Source organism: Mustelus asterias, unplaced genomic scaffold (assembly GCF_964213995.1).
Source record: "Mustelus asterias unplaced genomic scaffold, sMusAst1.hap1.1 HAP1_SCAFFOLD_35, whole genome shotgun sequence".
Lineage (NCBI taxonomy): Eukaryota > Metazoa > Chordata > Chondrichthyes > Carcharhiniformes > Triakidae > Mustelus > Mustelus asterias.
This window is the reverse complement of record NW_027590117.1, coordinates 2,937,139-2,957,040: the sequence shown is the minus strand read 5'-3', so window position 1 is coordinate 2,957,040 and position 19,902 is coordinate 2,937,139. Positions and strand designations below refer to the sequence as shown.

The 19,902-nt window shown below is 44.4% G+C and overlaps 2 non-coding genes across 2 annotated transcripts; both read left to right on the top strand.

Annotated features, from left to right (window-relative positions):
- Positions 1-2,493: 2,493 nt before the first annotated feature.
- Positions 2,494-2,576, top strand: trnal-cag (transfer RNA leucine (anticodon CAG)). The gene has a single exon. It is a non-coding gene; the product is annotated as a tRNA-Leu (tRNA).
- Positions 2,577-9,356: 6,780 nt separating this feature from the next.
- trnam-cau (transfer RNA methionine (anticodon CAU)) lies at positions 9,357-9,428 on the top strand. Its single transcript has one exon. It is a non-coding gene; the product is annotated as a tRNA-Met (tRNA).
- Positions 9,429-19,902: the final 10,474 nt, after the last annotated feature.

Here is a 19,902-nt window from a genome sequence, read left to right as displayed (position 1 = left end):
TGCGCGGTGAACCACATTAGATTTTAAATCAAACGCCTGAACAACTCGGTCATCGCAACTATAACCAACATCTAACTAACCAGTTTATGAACAGCTGATTTCTTCAAAGTTTACCTTTGATTGTCTCGCCAGACAATGACGAGGAATCTAACACACTATCCGTTGCGCCACAGAGCCACACCTGGTGCACTTATTCCCCATCCCCATATGGGAATTTCTGACGTATCGAACAGACAGTTCAAAAGTTCAGCAATTGGACAATGACTATATTTCAAAAATCCTTTATTATCAGTGAAATGATTTGGGACGCCCTTTGGTTCTGAAAAGAGCTACAGAAATTCCAGTCGAACTCTGAAAGGACACAGACAGCTTAGTGGAATGGGGGGACATGTGGCGGATTAAGTGATTCATTTTGGTGGGAAGAACGCAAAGAGACAATACAAAATAAAGGATATAATTCCAAAAGGGGAAACAGGAACAGCGGGAAATATATGGACCTGTGTACAAATCATTGAAGGTGGCAGGGCAGTTTGTAACAGCCGTATATTATCCCCGGATTTAAAAACAACATCAGGATTTTGATACAAATTTTCTGCAAAGAAAATCCAGATGTACTATTCGATCGCACATTAGATATTCCAAGCATTGCCTGTCGCCTGAGGTATGGTAACCCTTGGGCTAAATCGCCACCAGTAAGCTCTCCCTTTTGAGGGGGAAAGCAGCCTCTGGTCATTTGCAACTACGGCGACTTGACCTTTATATCTGTGTCATATTCTTTGATTTTATTTGATTTGATTTATTCTTGTCACATGCATTAGTACACAGTGAGAAGTATTGTTTCTTACATGCTACGCAGACAAAGCATACCATACAAAACGAAGGAAAGAAGAGAGCGCACAATGTAGAGTTACAGTCACAGCAACATGTAGAGAAAGATCAAATTAATACGAGGTAGGTCCAATCAAAATTCTGATGGTAACAAGGAAGAAGCTGTTCTTTACTTGGTTCGTGCCTGCCCTCAGATTTTTGTATCCAGTTCTCGACAGAAGCCGGTGGTAGATAATCTGTCCACGGTGTGTGGCTGCTTCAACTCGCTGCTTTTCCAAGGCAACGCGGGCGTGTCAATGGATGGCAGGCTGGTTTGCGTGATGAACTGGCTTTGTTTACGACACTTTGTCGATTTTTTGCGGTCCTGGACAGAGCAGGAGCCGCACCAAGCTGTGATGCAACCAGAATGAATGCTTTTTCTGGTGCATCTGTCTGTATTCAGACTGTGTTTTGCATTATCTGCTGCTCAATGAAGATTGGGATCTTTCTGATTCGATCAGTTAAACTGTGCGTGGAGAAGTGACTTGTTCTGACTGTCAGCTTCCGGAACTGAAACATGGTTTCTCAATTAATTCTGTCTCTGTCAACCTTTGGTACTGCAACTGAATTCCTGTATCCCCTCATTTTCACTCAACGACTAATGTTGTTTATTCATTCCTGGGATGTGGGTGTCGCTGGCTGGGCCCGCATTATTGCCCATCCTAAATTTCCCTTGAACTGAGCGGCTTGATAGGTCACCTCAGAGGGCAGCTTAGAGTCACCAAAGTTGCTGTGTGTCGGGGGCCCCATTTAGGTCCAAACCAGTTAAAATATTCATTGCTTAAAGGACATTAGTGAAGCAGTTGTCTTCCTTTTGACAATCGATCCATGGTCGTCAGACTTTTAATCCCAGATGTTCTTAATTGATGAAATTTCACCATTTGCCTTGGTGGTGGTGGTGGTGGTCTCTCTGTGTGTGTGTGTGTGTGTACGTGAGAGAGAGAGATTCTCACATAATCAGTCCGTTTGTGAGTGTGGATTAACCTTTTATATTCCCTCACAAACACTGTGATCCCCTTGCTTTTGTGAATTCCCAAGAAGCATTTGTACTACTGAGACCCTGGTGGTCGGGTGGAGGGTGGGGTGAGGGTTGAAGGCAATGCCGCAGGGTGCTGAGTGTGGAAGCAGCCGATTTTAAAGCTTGTGAGTTGGAAAGTGAAGAGTGAACGTGTCTGTGTGAAGATCACAGAAAAGGTTTGTCTGGACCTGCGCACTCGAGACAAGTTTTGGGTTGTCAGTAAATGAACTCCTGTAATGAAGGGACAAAATCAGAAAGAGGAAATGCTGGAAATATTCAGCAGCTCCGAAAGCAGCTGCGGAGAGATATTCCTGTCGCCAGGATATAACTCTCCTATTGGATACTTCACGTTGCTCAGATCTGACACTCTCAACACCTTCGTGTAAGGAACAGGGAGGGCGGGAATTGGGTCTTTGTTGATTTGAGCAAACAGCGCAATCCAGCAATGAGAAGTCCTCAGCCCCCGGCGGCTTGGGAAAGGATGGGACTCAGATACAGGACTCTGGTTGGGGTTCAAAAATGGAAAAATACATCGAGTTATAAATGTAATGACAATAAAGATGGAATTCAGATCGACTTGTGCAGAAATTTTACACTTGGCCAATGTAGTCAGGATGGCCGAGCGGTCTAAGGCGCTGCGTTCAGGTCGCAGTCTCTTCTGGAGGCGTGGGTTCAAATCCCACTCCTGACAGTAATTTTTCGTTCGCGAAGCAGCATCCAAACCCAAGAAATTTCTCACCTGGCAGCACAAGGGCAGTTGATGCTGAGAAACAACGACCACCTGTGAGTTCCACTCCGAGACACACTTCAACCTGACTTGGAAATGTATCACCGTTCCCCTGGCTGGCTCACAATCTTGGAACTCCCTCCCGAACAGGAGTGTATGTGCACATATACCACATGGACTGCAGCGGCACCAGAATGAATTCATCGCCAATTACTCAAAGATTATTAATTTGGACAATAAATGCTTCTCGCGCCAGCGGCACACATATCCCGTATGAATAAAGTACTTTTTAAAAAATCACCTCGTGCCACAGAAGGAGCACATCTGCCTTCAGAGCAGAAAACTGTGTGTGAATCACATCCTGAACACGGCTACTTTTATACCAGATGTGTGTCTGAAAACAGTAAGTGGAACCAAGCTCACGTTAAACCGCTCAATGTTTAGTGGAAGTGTTTCACTGAGTGATTTGTGTGATTCCCTCTGATGTGCTTTCTTTTGTGAATTCCTAAGGAGCACCTCCCCTGAGACCCTGATGGGCGGGTGTCGGGGAAAGGCGGATTTGAAATGTTTACAGGGAAATCGGTGCAGTCTCGATGGGCCACTGTGGGATTCAGTTATTTTTCTTTCATGAATCTATCCGAGATCCCATAGCATCTGTGGAGAGAGAACCGGTCATTCCCGTGCAAGGTCTGCATCTGAAATGTGAACTATCTCTATTTTCAGAGGTACGTTACAGATCTGGTAATATCTCTTTTTTCACTAATACCACCAGATCTGGAATGTATTTCCAGCATTCTGCTGTACCCACGAAGAGCGGAATCAGGCTCTGTGGCTTACTTGGTTAAAGCACCGATTTAGTAAACCAGACGATTCTGGATTCAGATCCTCGGATTCCTTTCCAGTGAACTTTGCAACTGCGTAAGTCGCAATATCCATTTCTTGCTTGTCAATGTTGTCTTTCCCTTCACAGTGGATAATCTACAACGATAAAAAAACATAGTTCGAGAGTCTCCTCAAATATCTTGCCTATTTATTAAACGTGATCCAGATACTTTCATCATCTTGCAGTAAAAAAACATTTAATTTGCAATAAATCCAATTCTCCAAGTTCTACAAACATAGCGTTCCATTGTTTTCTCAGGGAATTTCGAACAGAGTCAAATCGCCTTAGAATCACACCATCCCGACAGTGGTGAAGGAGACCATTCTGCCCATCGAGTCTGTCCCGACTCTCCGACAGAGAATCGCACACAGGACCTATTCCCGCAGAGCCACGCATCCACCCCGCTAATCTACCGATACATACACCTTGGTGACCAAGGGGCAATCTAGCATGGCCAAATCCACCCAACCTGCTCATCTTTGGACAGTGGGAGGAAACCCGAGCACCTGGTTTCCTGAGATAACTTGCCTGGATGAATGCAATTTGAACAGCACTGCAAAAACTTGGCACCATCCAGGACAAAGCTTCCCACTTCATTCGCTTCCCATGCATAAAGCTTCACTCCCTCCACTCCCGACACAAAATGGCAGCAGTTTGCGCCATCTACAAGATGCACTGCAGCAACAAAGCAAGGCTCCTTTGCCAGCACCTTCCAAACCCACGACCACGACCGCCTAGAAGGACAAGCGCAGCAGACACATCAGAATAACACCACCAGGTTGCAGGGCACTGATATTTATTTATTGATTGTAGTTATTTATAAGTTGTTGTTGTTGCACGTGTGTGTTGTTTAATCTTCGTGATCTTCAAAAGAAGCGAAATATCTAATTGAAAAAGATGCTACTATTTCTCACCCAACCAGCGAACGTCGTGTCAAACTTTAAGAAAGCCCCCGGGGTTTGCGATTTATTTTTGAGTCAGTGGTTTCCCTGGGAGCCAATAAACAGAAGCAGCATGAAGAGATGGCAGAGCAGGAAATGTCGGTGCCGAAGCTGAATCACATCAACGGAGCAGCAACCTGCTTTCTACTAATCGGACCCCAAGTCCGATTCTGGTGGGACTGAAACCCACAACCTTTGAATGGCTGACTTGCCATTATTTAGATGTCTAACGCGCTACCCAAAGCGCCACATGCTGGAAGTTTGCTTTACTTGTCCATATATGGATGTTTGACAATGTGGAAAGTTCAACAATCTCGTAGTTAAAAAGTCAAGGACTGTGAAGAGGGACTTTATTGATTGCAAGTCATGTTGCTACATCTTATGTCTGTTAAAACAGCTGTGGGAATACAGACCATTTTGTCCTTTGTACATGAAATCTGTCCATCACAGAATGATCCTCCCTCTTTCTCTTCCTTATTCTCGTGGGCAGCTCGGAATGTAATCTCACAGGCTTGATAGTCGGGGGCACATTCTACTCTATCTGTCACAGCGCTGATCAGAATCTGTTCCCTGTTCCAGTTAAACACCTGCACAGAACACAACGCAAAGCTGGAAGCTGGAAACCAGAATCAAAAACCGACAATGCTGGATATGCTCAGCAGGCGATGGATGAATGGAGATTCCTGTAAAAGAGACCTTGGGGTACAGGTTCATAGCTCCTTGAAAGTGGAGTCACAGGTGGACAGAGTGGTGAAGAAGGCATTCGGCATGCTTGGTTTCATTGGTCAGAACATTGAATTCAGGAGTTGGGACGTCTTGTTGAAGTTGTACAAGACATTGGTAAGGCCACACTTGGAATACTATATACAGTTCTCGTCACCCTATTATACAAAGGATATTATTAAACTAGAAAGAGGGCAGAAAAGATTTACTAGGATGCTATCAGGACTTGATGGTTTGAGTTATAAGGAGAGGCAGGATAGACTGGCACTTTTGTCTCTGGACTGTCAAAGGCTGAGGGGTGATCTTATAGAGGTCTATAAAATAAGGAGGGGCATAGATCAGCTAGATAGTCAATATATTTCCCCAAAGGTAGGGGAATCTGAAACTAGAGGGCATCGCTGTAAGGTGAGAGGGGGAGATACAAAAGGGTCCAGAGGGGCAATTTCCTTCACACAGAGGGTGGTGAGTGTCTGGAACAAGCTGCCAGATGCAGTAGTAGAGGCGGGTACAAATTTGTATTTTAAAAAGCATTTAGAGAGTTGCATGGGTAAGATGGGTATAGCGGGATATGGGCCAAATGCGGGCAATTGGGACTAGCTTTGGCATTTTGAAAAAAAGGCGGCATGGACAAGTTGTCCGAGGGCCTGTTTTCATGCTGTAAACCGCTATGACTATATGACAAGCCGCTGAAGCACAGCACAGTTGCACAGTTTAAAGTTTCCTTTCATCCACAATAGATATTCCGTTCGAGTATTTTGAACAATTCAAATTGAAAATGTGCATTGTTATTCTCGTCGCCACAGCCTGAAAACAACTCCAGGCATTGATCTCTCCCTTGGATTTTAAATTTGTAAATCCATTCTCTATCTTCTAAACCTACTATGGAACTGTATCCATCACCCGCTCATTTCCTTGTGAATGAGCAGGAGAATTGAAGATATATTTGGATAATTTTCCTTTGACTACATTTGTACAGAAGCATCAAGGTCAAGGAGGGAACCACACACAGCACTTCATGAAATTCACCTACTAAAAGATGACAGTGTTTAATCAAGGGATGGTTCTATTTATTCACTTATTATTAATGGAGAATATAAAAGTTGGAACAGTGTGCAATCTGGGCATTGTAACTGAGCAAAGTGAAACACAATGCGGACTGGGCAGGATAAGCCTAGCATGGGCAATGGACAGAGTGGAGGTGCGACGTTGGCTGGCTTGTGAGACGGCGCAGGGAGATGTTGCAAGATGAAGGTACATCGGAAAATGGGAGTGTAAAATGTTGAATGATGAATGTGCAAGTAGAATGTGCAATGTAGACTGCAGGCTGGATATTCAATGGGTTCTGTGATGGGTGAATAGACTGTGGAATCTTGGCATGGTAAAGGTGCAATGGGAATTAGGACGGGTAAAGGTGTATCCTTTATTTTATATCACCTCTCCTCGATCTTCGGACCAAAATGCATCACTTCACACTTCCTTACATTAATTAAATTGTATCTGTCACGTGTCTGCCCATTCCACCAGACTGTCTATATCTTCTTGCAGATTATCAATATCCTCCTCACTAAAAATCATAATATTTTCAAATTTTGCACCACTGACAAATTTTGAGATCGAAACCTAAGCTCCCAGATATAGGTCAGTAACATATATCAAGAAAAGCAAATTTCTCTCTATATAATATCCCCAATCAGAAATAGGTAAAACCTTCTGAAATATATGCTTTAATAGGTTTGTACTAATAATTAAACTGTTGCTGAATAAAATTCTAACTAAGCTAATGATTCAAATGCCATTTGGTTCCAAATATAATGCCAACCGGCACTAATACATTCAATTATAAGCCTAGCCATGCTCATTTATCAGGATTTAAATGACGAATACAGAGGGAAGCAGCGTACTGGTAGATTTCAAAATGAAATGGCCAAAACATTTAGTATTTCTAAATTCCTCAGTCCCAGGTTCAATATGATGTGAACAATTCTTGTCTGCTGTGTCCCTCTCTGATGTCTGAACTTCAGCCTACCAGAGTGTGCTGACATACACTGGCCGCAATACAGAACTGCAGTAGAGCGGAAAAATGCATCTTAACTGTCGCTGTTGCAGAGACAGATCAAACAGGAGTTAGTGATTGGATATCGGCATTACATTCCATAGAGAAATCAATATTAATGTACTTTTCAATGCAGTTAGTATAACTTCGAATTTGCTATTACCTGGAGCAGTTGAGTCGACTTGCACAGATGTACGAAAGGAAAATCTCGGTAATGAGACGATGGAGAATGAATTTCAGAGATAAGCAGATGATGTTACGTTGAAGATTTTTAGTAGAGGATAGTGTGGAATCATGTACTAATTAGAACAAAAGGCCCTGTTTCAATTATGTACCTTCCAGATAGAATGTGTACAGATTTGCAAAGTCTCTCAGAGAGATTCATAATGAACATCACACACATATGTCGCACCAGAGACAGAGCGATACAGAATGAGTCCAACACTCATACACCTCGAATCTTAGAATGGATACAGCAAAGAAAGGGAGATCATTCGGCCCTTTGTCTCTCTGCTGGTCTGTACAAGAACAACTCAGCTCATCCCTTTCCCGTCCTTGTCTCATAACCATGGAAATCCTTTCACTTCAGGTGCTGATTCCATTCCCCCTTGACAGCCCTGATTTGATGCTGCCTCTGCCACCCTCTCAGGCAGTGCATCCCAGGTCCTATATACTCTGCACATTAAAAGCCATCCTTCTCTCCTCAGGCAATGGGAGCAATATTTCTTCATCTACTCTTCTTAGACTGCACCCACAAGCCCACCACCTCTACCAGGGTAGTGGCAGAGAGATTCTTTCCACTTAGAAAGGAAACAAGAACTTGAGGACACAGCCTCAAAGTAAGGGGGAGTCAGTTTAGGACAGAGTTGAGGAGGAACATCTCCTCTCGGAGGGTAGTGAATCTCTGGAATTCTCTGCCCATTGAAGCAGTGGAGGCTACCTCGTTCAATATGTTTAAGTCACAGGTAGATAGATTTCTGATCAATAAGGGAATTAACAGTTTTGGGGAGCGAGCGGATAAGTGGAACTAAACCACTATCAGATCAGCCATGATCTTATTGAATGGCGGGGCAGGCTCGAGGGGCTAGATGGCCTACTCCTGCTCCAATTTCTTATGTTCTTATGTTCTTACCATCTCGAAGGACAGCGGCAATAGATACATGGGAACACCAGCACTGCAAGCTCCCCCTCAAGCCACTCACCATCCTGACTTGGAAATACATCGCGGCTCTTTCGCTGTCAGAGTGGCAAAATCCTGAAAGACTGTCTGGCGAACAGCACTGTGGCTGTACCGACACCTCATGGACTGCAGCAGTTCAAGAAAGCAGCAAACCATCACATTCTTAACGTCAGTTGGGGATTGGCAATGGATGCTGGCCTCTTCAGTGATGCCCACCTCTCGAAATGAATAAAACAAATAAACACTCGCAACTACAACCAGAGACAGATAGATACAGAACAAATCTCACTCACGTGCAGGTTTGGATCCAATCTGAATCCCCAATCACATTCACTAACAGAGCGTAAAATGCAGTCGAAATTGGGCGATCGTTATCCAGTTGCAGTTTAACCAGATTTTTATACAAGAATAGAGAACATCTTAACACAACGTGCAACATTTTCACCCAATGTGGAGCATCATGAGACCAGTTAATCATCTTTCTGCCGAACAGAAAACATCTTCACGGGAGAATATGTTCACAGAACACGGAACACGTTTACAGAGCAGGGCATATATTCACAGAACGTTTTTAAAAAGTACACAACATGGATCATATTTATACAACCGGAAAGATATTGACAGCATCAGGGAAGCATTTTACACAACAGCAGAAAGCACCTCTCAACAACAGAGAGCAGAGTTACACAGCAGGAAATATATTTAGAAATGTGTACTTGCAACAGAAAATTCCTTTAAAAATAGAGATCGATTTTCCAATTCCGTGCTTTGCCGGTTTCCCATCACCTTTACCTGTCGTTACGTGTTCAGACAATCTCTCTTACTGCTATTGTGTGTTTTTCTCTGTTTTATTCTCGGTTTGATGCAGTGGCTGAGCGTCTTGACACTGGAATGTGTATTAAATGATGCAGGAGCGAAAATCTGCCTGACTATATTGATAGGCAGCAGAAACGGCTTTGACCGGAGCAGAGTGGCGCAGCGGAAGCGTGCTGGGCCCATAACCCAGAGGTCGATGGATCGAAACCATCCTCTGCTATTCCTATTATCACTGACAATGAAACGACTTGTGATTTTTACGTGGAGTCTGCAGACAGGTATTTAGATCGGCTTCTCTTTTCTCCAAAAAACCTCGATCTGCAGTGAATCAATTTTATATGCAAGGAAGCATAGGATCGGGAAACATCAAGAAAGCAGCAAACCATCACCTTCCGAATGTCAGTTGGGGATTGGCAATGAATGCTGGCCTCTTCAGTGATGCCCACCTCTCGAAATGAATAAAACAAATAAACTCTCGCAACTACAACCGGAGACAGATAGATGCAGAACAAATTTCACTCACGTGCATGTTTGGATACAATCTGAATCCCCCAATCACATTCACTAACAGAGGGTAAAATGCAGTCGAAATTGGGCGATCGTTATCCAGTTGCAGTTTAACCAGAGTTTTATACAAGAATAGAGAACATCTTAACACAACGTGTAACATTTTAACCCAATATGGAACATTATGAGACCAGTTAATCATCTTTCTGCCGAACAGAAAACATCTTCACGGAGAATATTTTCACACAACACGGAACACGTTTACAGAGCAGGGCATATATTAACAGAACATTTTTCAAAAGTACACAACATGGATCATATTTATACAACCGGAAAGATATTGACAGCATCAGGGAAACATTTTACACAACAGCAGAAAGCACCTCTCAACAACAGAGAGCAGAGTTACACAGCAGGAAATACATTTACAAATATGTACTTGCAACAGAAAATTCCTTTAAAAATAGAGATCGATTTTCCAATTCCGTGCTTTGCCGGTTTCCCATCACCTTTGCCTGTCGTTACGTGTCCAGACAATCTCTCTTACTGCTATTGTGTGTTTTTCTCTGTTTTATTCTCGGTTTGATGCAGTGGCTGAGCGTCCTGACACTGGAACGTGTATTAAATGATACGGGAGCGAAAATCTGCCTGACTATATTGATAGGCAGCAGAAATGGCCTTTACCGGAGCAGAGTGGCGCAGCGGAAGCGTGCTGGGCCCATAACCCAGAGGTCGATGGATCGAAATCATCCTCTGCTATTCCTATTATCACTGACAATGAAACAACTTGTGGCTTTTACGTGGAGTCTGCAGACAGGTATTTACATCGGCTTCTCTTTTCTCCAAAAAACCTCAATCTGCAGTGAATCAATTTTATATGCAAGAAAGCATACGAACGGGGAACATCTTAACACAACATGCAACAATTTACTGACAGAAACATCTTCACGGAGAATCTTCTCAAACACCATGGAACACATTTTCAGAGCAGGGGCCATATTAACAGAATAGAAAAAAAACATTTACACAGCCGGAAACACAACAGCGGAACATCTTACACAACAGCAGAAATCATCTCTCAACAACAATTGAGACAGTTACATGGGTAAGATGGGTCTGGAGGGTATGGGGCAAACACGGGCGATTGGGAATCGCTCGGTGGTAAAAAACTGGGCGGCATGGACAAGTTGGGCCGATGGGGCTGTTTCCATGTTGTAAACCTCTATATCATAGAGCACAGCAGGAAAAAAAACAGTGAAACACTTTGCACAACAACAGTGAACATCTTTGAAGAGCAGAGAGCACAGTTACACAGCGGTAAATATATTTATAAACATATTTACAAGAGAAAACTCCTTTCAAACATCAGTGATCAATTCCGTGACTGTCGTTACACGTGGACAAACAGCCTCTTTGGCTGCTTTTGTGTGTGTCTTTCTCTGACCCTTTATTCTTGGTGTTATGCAGTGGAATTTTGTAGCCAGACTGAGCCTCCTGACACTGCTGATGGTGTTAAACAACAGTGTGGAAGTGAATATCTGCCGGATTACATTGATAGGCAGCGAGGGTGGGGGGTAGGGTGAGGGGGAGGGAGGAGTGGGAAGGAGGAATCATAGAATCATAGAAACCCTACAGTGCAGAAGGAGGCCATTCGGCCCATCGAGTCTGCACCGACCACAATCCCACCCAGGCCCTACCCCCACATATTTACCCACTAATCCCTCTAACTACGCATCTCAGGGACAATTTTTAACCTGACCAATCAACCTAACCCGCACATCTTTGGACTGTGGGAGGAAACCGGAGCACCCGGAGGAAACCCACGCAGACACGAGGAGAATGTGCAAACTCCACACAGACAGTGACCCGAGCCGGGAATCGAACCCGGGACCCTGGAGCTGTGAAGCAGCAGTGCTAACCACTGCGCTACCGTGCCGGGGGGACGTGGAGGAAGAGAGGGGAGGGGGAGGGGTGGGGGAGGGGGTAGAGGGAGGGGGGAGAGGGAGGGGAGGGGAGGGGGAGATGGGAGGGGGAGGTGAGGGGGGAGAGGGAGGGGAAAGGGGGAGGGAGCGGGGGAGGAGGGGGCGGGAGCGGGGGGAGGAGGGGGCGGGCGTGGTGGGAGGAGGGGAAAGGAGGTGGAGGGGGATGGGAGGAGCAGGAGGGGGGAGGAGGGGGGAGGAGGGGGAGGGGAGGGGAGGAGGGAGGAGGGGGCAGGGGTCGTGGGGGAGGGGGGAGCGGGCGGAGACTGGGGAGCGGAGGCCGGGGGTGGAAGCGAAGATGGACTTTCTGTAGCAGACTCGCGCAGCTGAAGCGTGCTGGGCCCATAGCTCAGAGGCCGATGGATCAAAACCATCCTCTGTTACTTCCTCTTAACAATAAAGCAAAACCACTTGACTACAATTCTGCAGCATTTACGTGGAATATGCAGGCATGTATCTGCATTGGCTCCTCTTTTCTGTTATAAGCCTCAATCCAGTTTGATATGCACTCAGGGTGTAGATACTGTGAACAGGCACCAGATATATTAGACAGACGTAATGGTGCACAGGGCACAATTTCAGAATTTGTGGACAATGTGAAATTTGGAAGCATTGTGAACTATGAGGAGGATAGTGTAAAACTTCAAAAAGGACAGAGGCAAGTTGACGGTATGAGTGGACAAGTTACAGATGAAATTCAAAGCTGAGAATTGTGAAGTGATTCATTCCGGTAGGAAGATTGTAAAGAGACAATGAAAAGTAAAAGGAAAACAGTTCCAAAGTATCGAATCCATTTCATTAGTGACGTTTCTCAGTCCTACAACTCGAAATGAGGTGCAATAGTACAACTCTAAAATAACACCAAATTACTGCGGATGCTGTCATCTGAAACCAAAAGAGAAAATGTTGGAAAATCTCTGCCGGTCTGGCAGCATCTGTAAGGAGTGAAATGAGCTCGTGTTTCGAGTTCAGATGACCCTTTGACAAAGGGTTATCTGGATTGGTTTACTGCCAATTGGTAACTTCCTTAAAGTCAATAATAATCCATTCAAAACATCCGCATATGTATTTTACAATCATAATTACTCATTTGAATGAAATTACTGCATCTCACATTACTTCGTGTTAGCTCATAAACGTATTTAAAAGTCATTTAACTGAATGCTGCGAGTTTTATCAATGCCTTAATGTCGACTGGTTTAAAAATCTAACCACCCATCAGGGGTTCCACTTACAGCTATTAAATGTCATGAGAAGTCTGGACAGAATGGATAGGGACAAACTGTTCCCACTCGTGGAATGATGAAGAATGAGAGAGAACAGATTGAACATCATGAGCAAAGGAAGGAATAGGAAGACGAGGAAAACATTTTTCACACAGTGAGGGTTTAAAGTTTGGCACGCACTGCTGGAAAGTGCGGTGGATACAGATTCAATTGAAACGGTCGAAAGGAGTTAGATTATTATCTGCCCCGTTACAGGGAGAAGGCGGAGATGCTCATTTTCTGTCACAACTCCTCACATAATTTCTCATTCATCATTCATCACTGAATCGAGTGTGAACTGTTCTCTTGTCGTTTCTAAACAAGTAGAAGTGCAGCACTGATTAAATGACAGTTGGTGGCATAAGTCACTGGAGAGTTTAAAAATTACAAATATCTGTCTAAAAGGAGATGAGGATGGCACAGAGACGGAATTTGAAATAAAAACAGAAAATGCGAGAAGCCTCATGCAAGTCTGGCAGCATCTATCGGGGGAGAAACAGAGTTAATGCTTGTCGGTGTCTGGGACTCTTCAGAGTTGAGGAGAGTTTGAAATGTGACGAATTTAAAATGTTCTCGAGAATTCGGAGCACAATCTGGATTATTCATTCAAGCAATTACAAAGGCAAATGGCATGTTTGGTTTTATTGCAAGTGAATTGGAGTAGATGAAGAAAAGTGTCTTGCTACAATTGTACAGGAGTTTATGGAGACCACATCTGCAATGCTGTGTGCAGCTGTGGTATCCACATTTGAGAAAAGATCAGTTTGCATTAGAGGTGGTACAGAGAAGGTTCACTGGATTGCCCCCTGAAATGAGGTGGTTGTTCCATGTTGAGAGGCCTAGTGAATTATTCTGAGAGACCCTAAAGCTCAGAACAATGTGTAGATGCTGAGTGAATGATTCCATTGCTGTCCTCTGGGCAGACGAGTGGCAGATGAAGTAAAAGTAAAGAAAAGTAAAGTTAAAGTAAAGTTTATTAGTCACATGTAAGGCTTACATTAACACTGCAATGAAGTGACTGTGAAATTCCCCAATTTGCCACAGTCGGGCACCTGTGCGGGTCACTCACCGAACTACATGAAGTTCAATGCAGAGAAGTGTGAGTTGATTCATTTTGAGAGTGTGGAGAAATAAAGGGAGCAACACTTAACGAAATGCAATAAAAAAGGGATCTCGGTTTCTCAGTACAAAAGTCTTTAAAGGTGGCTGGGCATGTTGAGAGAGCAGGTAATAAAGCAAATGACACACTATGTTTTATTGGAGGATTGAATACATGAATAAGAAGATCATGTTGAGATTTTAAATACACGAGATAGGCCACACCTGGAGCACCGAGTCCAATGCTGGGCACCACACTTGAAGAAGTTTGGAGGGAGTGCAAAGGATATCCACATGAATGATTCTATTGACCATGATTTGTAGCAATGAAGATCGATTGAGAAGTTGGGTATTTTTCCTCACGGAAAGAAGTCTGTGAGGACCCGTAGATGCAAAGGTCGCATTGAGGAAGCAGGTGTGCTGCAGAAGGATTTGGATTGACTGGGAGAGTGTGCAGAGAAATGGCAGAAGGAAAACAATGTGGAAAAGTGTGAGGTTATGCACTGTGGAAGGAGGAATGGAGGCACAGATTACTTTTTAAATTGTGAAATGCTTAGGAACTCAGGATCACAAAGGGACTTGGGAGCCCTTGTTCAAGATTCTCTTCAGGTAAACGTGTAGGTTCAGTCGGCAGTTAGGAAGGGAAATGCAATGTCGAGAGGGTTAGAATACAAGAGCACGGATGTACTTCTGAGGCTGGCAAAGGCTCTGGTCAGACATCATTTGGAGTATTGTGAGCAGTTTGGGCACCGTATCGAAGGAAGGATGTGCTGGCCTTGGAAAAGGTCCAGGGGAGGTTCACAAGAATGATCCATGGAACGAAGAGCTTGTTGTATGAAGAACGGTTGAGGACTCTGGGTCTGTACTCGTTGGAGTTTACAAGGATGAGGGGGGGAGCGTATTGAAACTTAAATGATACTGGGGGGCCTGGAGAGACTGGACACAGAGAGGATGTTTCCACTTGTAGGAAAAACTAGAACCAGAGCACAACCTCAGACGAAAGGAACGTTCCTTTAAAACAGAGATGAGGAGGAATTTCTTCAGCCAGAGAGTGGCGAATCTATGGAAATCTTTGCTGCAAAAGGCTGTGGAGGTCAGGTCGTTGAGTGTATCTCAGACAGAGATAGATAGATTCTTGGTTAATAAGGGGATCAAGGGTTATGGGGAAAAGACAGCAGAATGGGAATGAGAAAAATGGCGGAGCAGATTCGATGGGCTGAGTGGCCTAATTCTGCTCCTTTGTCTTTTGGTTTTATGAAAGAGAAATAAGAGTGGCTTTCGCACTGCTGCTGCAGAATGACAGGGACCTGGACTCAATTCAGGCCTTGGGTGACTGTACGTATTTTTCTCATTTTCTCTATGCCCACGTGGCTTTCCTCTGTGTGCTCTGGTTTCCCCCCACACTCCATTGATAGGGTAAGTGGATTTACCATGCTAAATCTACTCTTATGTCTCCCAGAATGTTTAGCTTAGGAGGATTAACAGGATAAATATGTGAGGTTGCGTGGATAGGTCAGAGAATCAGTGCAGATTCAATGGGCCGAATGGCCACCTTTTGCAATGCAGGGATTCAATGATAGAGGTTTTTATGTTCCAGTCAAGCGTTCATCAAGAGCCAGAGGAAAAATTTCAAAATAAGTGTCAAAATTGCACAGATTCAGTGCCTAATGTACACATCTTTGGAAACTAAAGGAACATTTAACATGGCCAATCCACCCAACCTGCACATCTTTGAATCACGGGAGTCTACCAGAGCACCCAGAGGAAACCCACGGGGTAGAATGTGCAAAATTTGCACAGTCAGCAAAGGCCAGGAGCAAACCGGGGTCTCTGGGGCTGTGAGGCAGGAGTGCTAACCACTGTGCCACTCAAAATTATTTCCAGTCTCTTCGCAAATTTCCCGTGTCATATCCTTCAGTACCTTTGGATGGTCAAACGAAATTTAAATCTGGCGATCGTTTCTTCTCGTGTTCTGCAGTGACATATTCACTGCAATGATTTCTGATGAGCTCAAACCTGCTCCCGATTTAATGAACGATCGCTGGGCATGTCCGGGTTTTAAACCCGGAACCTCTGGCATACTAATATTACCCTAACCGAGAATCATACCCCTCGACCAACGAGCCAACTGCCAATGCTCTGGACGATAGCAAATTGCAAATGCTGCCGACTGAATGATAATTTAATATTGATTTCTATAGTGGATTTAATGATTAAAGTACGAGGTCTACCCAATCACACCCCATTATTAATTATTCATATTGACCTCTTCCTGGAACACCCTCACTTGATGTGAACGTCTTCCCTCTGTTGAAGTTCTGGGTTGCGGCCAGTAGATGTCAGCACACCCAGGTAGAGCGAAGCTCACAGACCAGAGAGGGATAAATAAACAAGAATTGTTCAGACTATCGGGAAGTTTTACCAATATTAATGTTGGACGTGGTTTTTTATGATAGTTATTTTGTAACAAGCAGTTGTTATCGTTGTCTGTCTCTTGATTCGAGGATGACACCCAGTCAGGGCCGTGAATTACTGCCATGGGTCTTCAAGTGAGTGAACAGGCCCATTCTCGGCCCACAGACCTTTCTTCTCTGTTACTTTCTTCTCTCCCGCCATTCTGCCTCATAAAAGCGTGCTGTAGATTGAGGGAAATGTTTTGGCCATTTTCAACGATGAGTAACAATCTCCTCCCAGTCACCAGCATGAATGCTGCCTCGCTTCAATCTGGAGGATGTCGGGGAAGCATTACTGATGGAATTTCTCTCACACTCTTAGGATTCGCTGATATGCTGGTCGCATGTACATCATTGTGCTAAAGCCACCAACCATCAATGAGATGTATGAGAGAGTGAGATACATTTTTATCTGCCCTTCTCTGGCCTATTGTGTCGAAATGAAATTTTTCAAAATCTTTCACTAATTTACAGCCTCCCTCATCCTTGTTATTGCAGCAGAAGAAGCATCCAGTTTCTCAATCCGTTACCAGGCCATTCTCTTTTTATGGGCTGTTGGTGTCGCCTGCTGGACCAGCATTTGTTGCCCTTCCCTAATTGTCCATCAACTGAGAGTGGCTTGTTCGGCCATTTCAGAGGGCAGGTAAGAGTCACCCTCATTGCTCCGGGTCTGCAGTCACATGGAGGGCAGACTTCTTTATCTAAAGTGCCCTGGTGAACTAGATGAGGTTTTACCACAATCGGCGGCAGTTTCAAGGCCGCCATCACTGACACTAGCTTTCAATTCCAGATTGATTTAATCAATGAATTAAATTTCACCAGTGGTGGGATTTACTCCGTCTTCCCACGCCTCTGGATTACCAGCCCAGTGACATGACCTTTCATCGCTGTTAACAGAAACAGTTCATTCAGCTCATTATTAAACCCCTTCCTGAGGAGATTAGAATTCCCTCCACATAATTCGATTCAACCATTTGCTGCAAAGCCTGTTGCTCCATTCGGGAGCATCAATAATTTATTAAGATCTCAAAGATAAGATTGATTTCTTGGGAGGAGAATAAAATAATGAGATTAGAAAATTGAATGAAGAAAACAACAAGGAAGTGCATTCTCAGATAGCGCCCTGCAATGTTTGCAAGAAAATGCAGAGCTTTCAGCTGAAGAAGGACATCTCGTTTTTTCCGGAACTTTGACCTGATTTCTCCCTAAAACGACCGCGACAGGACTCGAACCTGCAATTTTCTGATATCATTATCACTATGATAACCGAAGTAAGACGCCTTATCCATTAGGCCACGCGGCCTACAAATGCAAGTTAATACAGAATGTCAGTACCATGTGAATACATAGAACATAGAACATAGAACATTACAGCGCAGAACAGGCCCTTCGCCCCACGATGTTGCACCGACCAGTAAAAAAAAAACTGTGACCCTCCAACCTAAACCAATTTCTTTTCGTCCATGAACCTATCTACGGATCTCTTAAACGCCCCCAAACTAGGCGCATTTACTACTGATGCTGGCAGGGCATTCCAATCCCTCACCACCCTCTGGGTAAAGAACCTACCCCTGACATCGGTTCTATAACTACCCCCCCTCAATTTAAAGCCATGCCCCCTCGTGCTGGATTTCTCCATCAGAGGAAAAAGGCTATCACTATCCACCCTATCTAAACCTCTAATCATCTTATATGTTTCAATAAGATCCCCTCTTAGCCGCCGCCTTTCCAGCGAAAACAATCCCAAATCCCTCAGCCTCTCCTCATAGGATCTCCCCTCCATACCAGGCAACATCCTGGTAAACCTCCTCTGCACCCTCTCCAAAGCCTCCACATCCTTCCTGTAATGTGGGGACCAGAACTGCACACAGTACTCCAAGTGCGGCCGCACCAGAGTTGTGTACAGTTGCAACATAACGCTACGACTCCTAAATTCAATCCCCCTACCAATAAACGCCAAGACACCATATGCCTTCTTAACAACCTTATCTACTTGATTCCCAACTTTCAGGGATCTATGCACACATACACCTAGATCCCTCTGCTCCTCCACACTATTCAAAGTCCTCCCGTTAGCCCTATACTCAACACATCTGTTATTCCTACCAAAGTGAATTACCTCACACTTCTCCGCATTAAACTCCATCCGCCACCTCTCGGCCCAACTTTGCAACCTGTCTAAGTCTTCCTGCAAACTACGACACCCTTCCTCACTGTCTACCACACCACCGACTTTGGTGTCATCAGCAAATTTGCTAATCCACCCAACTATACCCTCATCCAGATCATTAATAAATATTACAAACAGCAGTGGCCCCAAAACAGATCCCTGAGGTACACCACTTGTAACCGCACTCCATGATGAATATTTACTATCAACCACCACCCTCTGTTTCCTATCCGCTAGCCAATTCCTGATCCAATTTCCTAGATCACCCCCAATCCCATACATCTGCATTTTCTGCAGAAGCCTACCATGGTGAACCTTATCAAATGCCTTACTAAAATCCATATATACCACGTCCACTGCCTTGCCCCCATCCACCTCCTTGGTCACTTTCTCAAAAAACTCAATAAGGTTAGTAAGGCACGACCTACCTGCCACAAAACCATGCTGACTATCACCTATCAATTCATTACTCTCCAAATAACTATAAATCCTATCCCTTATAATTTTTTCCAACATCTTGCCGACAACAGAAGTGAGACTCACCGGTCTATAATTCCCGGGGAAGTCTCTGTTCCCCTTCTTAAACAATGGGACAACATTCGCTAACCTCCAATCTTCTGGTACTATACCAGAGGCCAACGACGACCTGAAGATCAGAGCCAGAGGTTCTGCAATCACTTCTCTTGCCTCCCAGAGAATCCTTGGATAAATCCCATCCGGACCAGGGGATTTATCTATTTTCAGACCCTCCAGAATATCCTGCACATCCTCCTTATCAACTGTAATACTGTCTATTCTACTCCCTTGCAACCCAGTGTCCTCCTCAGCTATATTCATGTCCCCTTGCGTGAACACCGAAGAGAAATATTGGTTCAATGCTTCACCAATCTCCTCCGGTTCCACACATAACTTCCCTCTGCCATCTATAACTGGCCCTAAACTTGCCCTAACCAACCTTCTGTTCTTGACACACCTACCGTGGTTATATTTATTGTCAGTTCTATTTTTGGATGCTTCGCTGATTCCCAGACGCCACAAATTGAAGGGGAATCCCCAGCGTTTGTAACCGGCAGAAAACTGAATTTCATTACTAACATTCTTGGCCGACTGTCTGTGTGGAGGTTGCACGTTCTCCCCGTGTGCGTGGGTTTCCTTCGGGTGTTCCGGTTTACTGGCATCTCCAATGGTGTGCAGATTAAGTGGACTGGCCAGGCTGAATTGA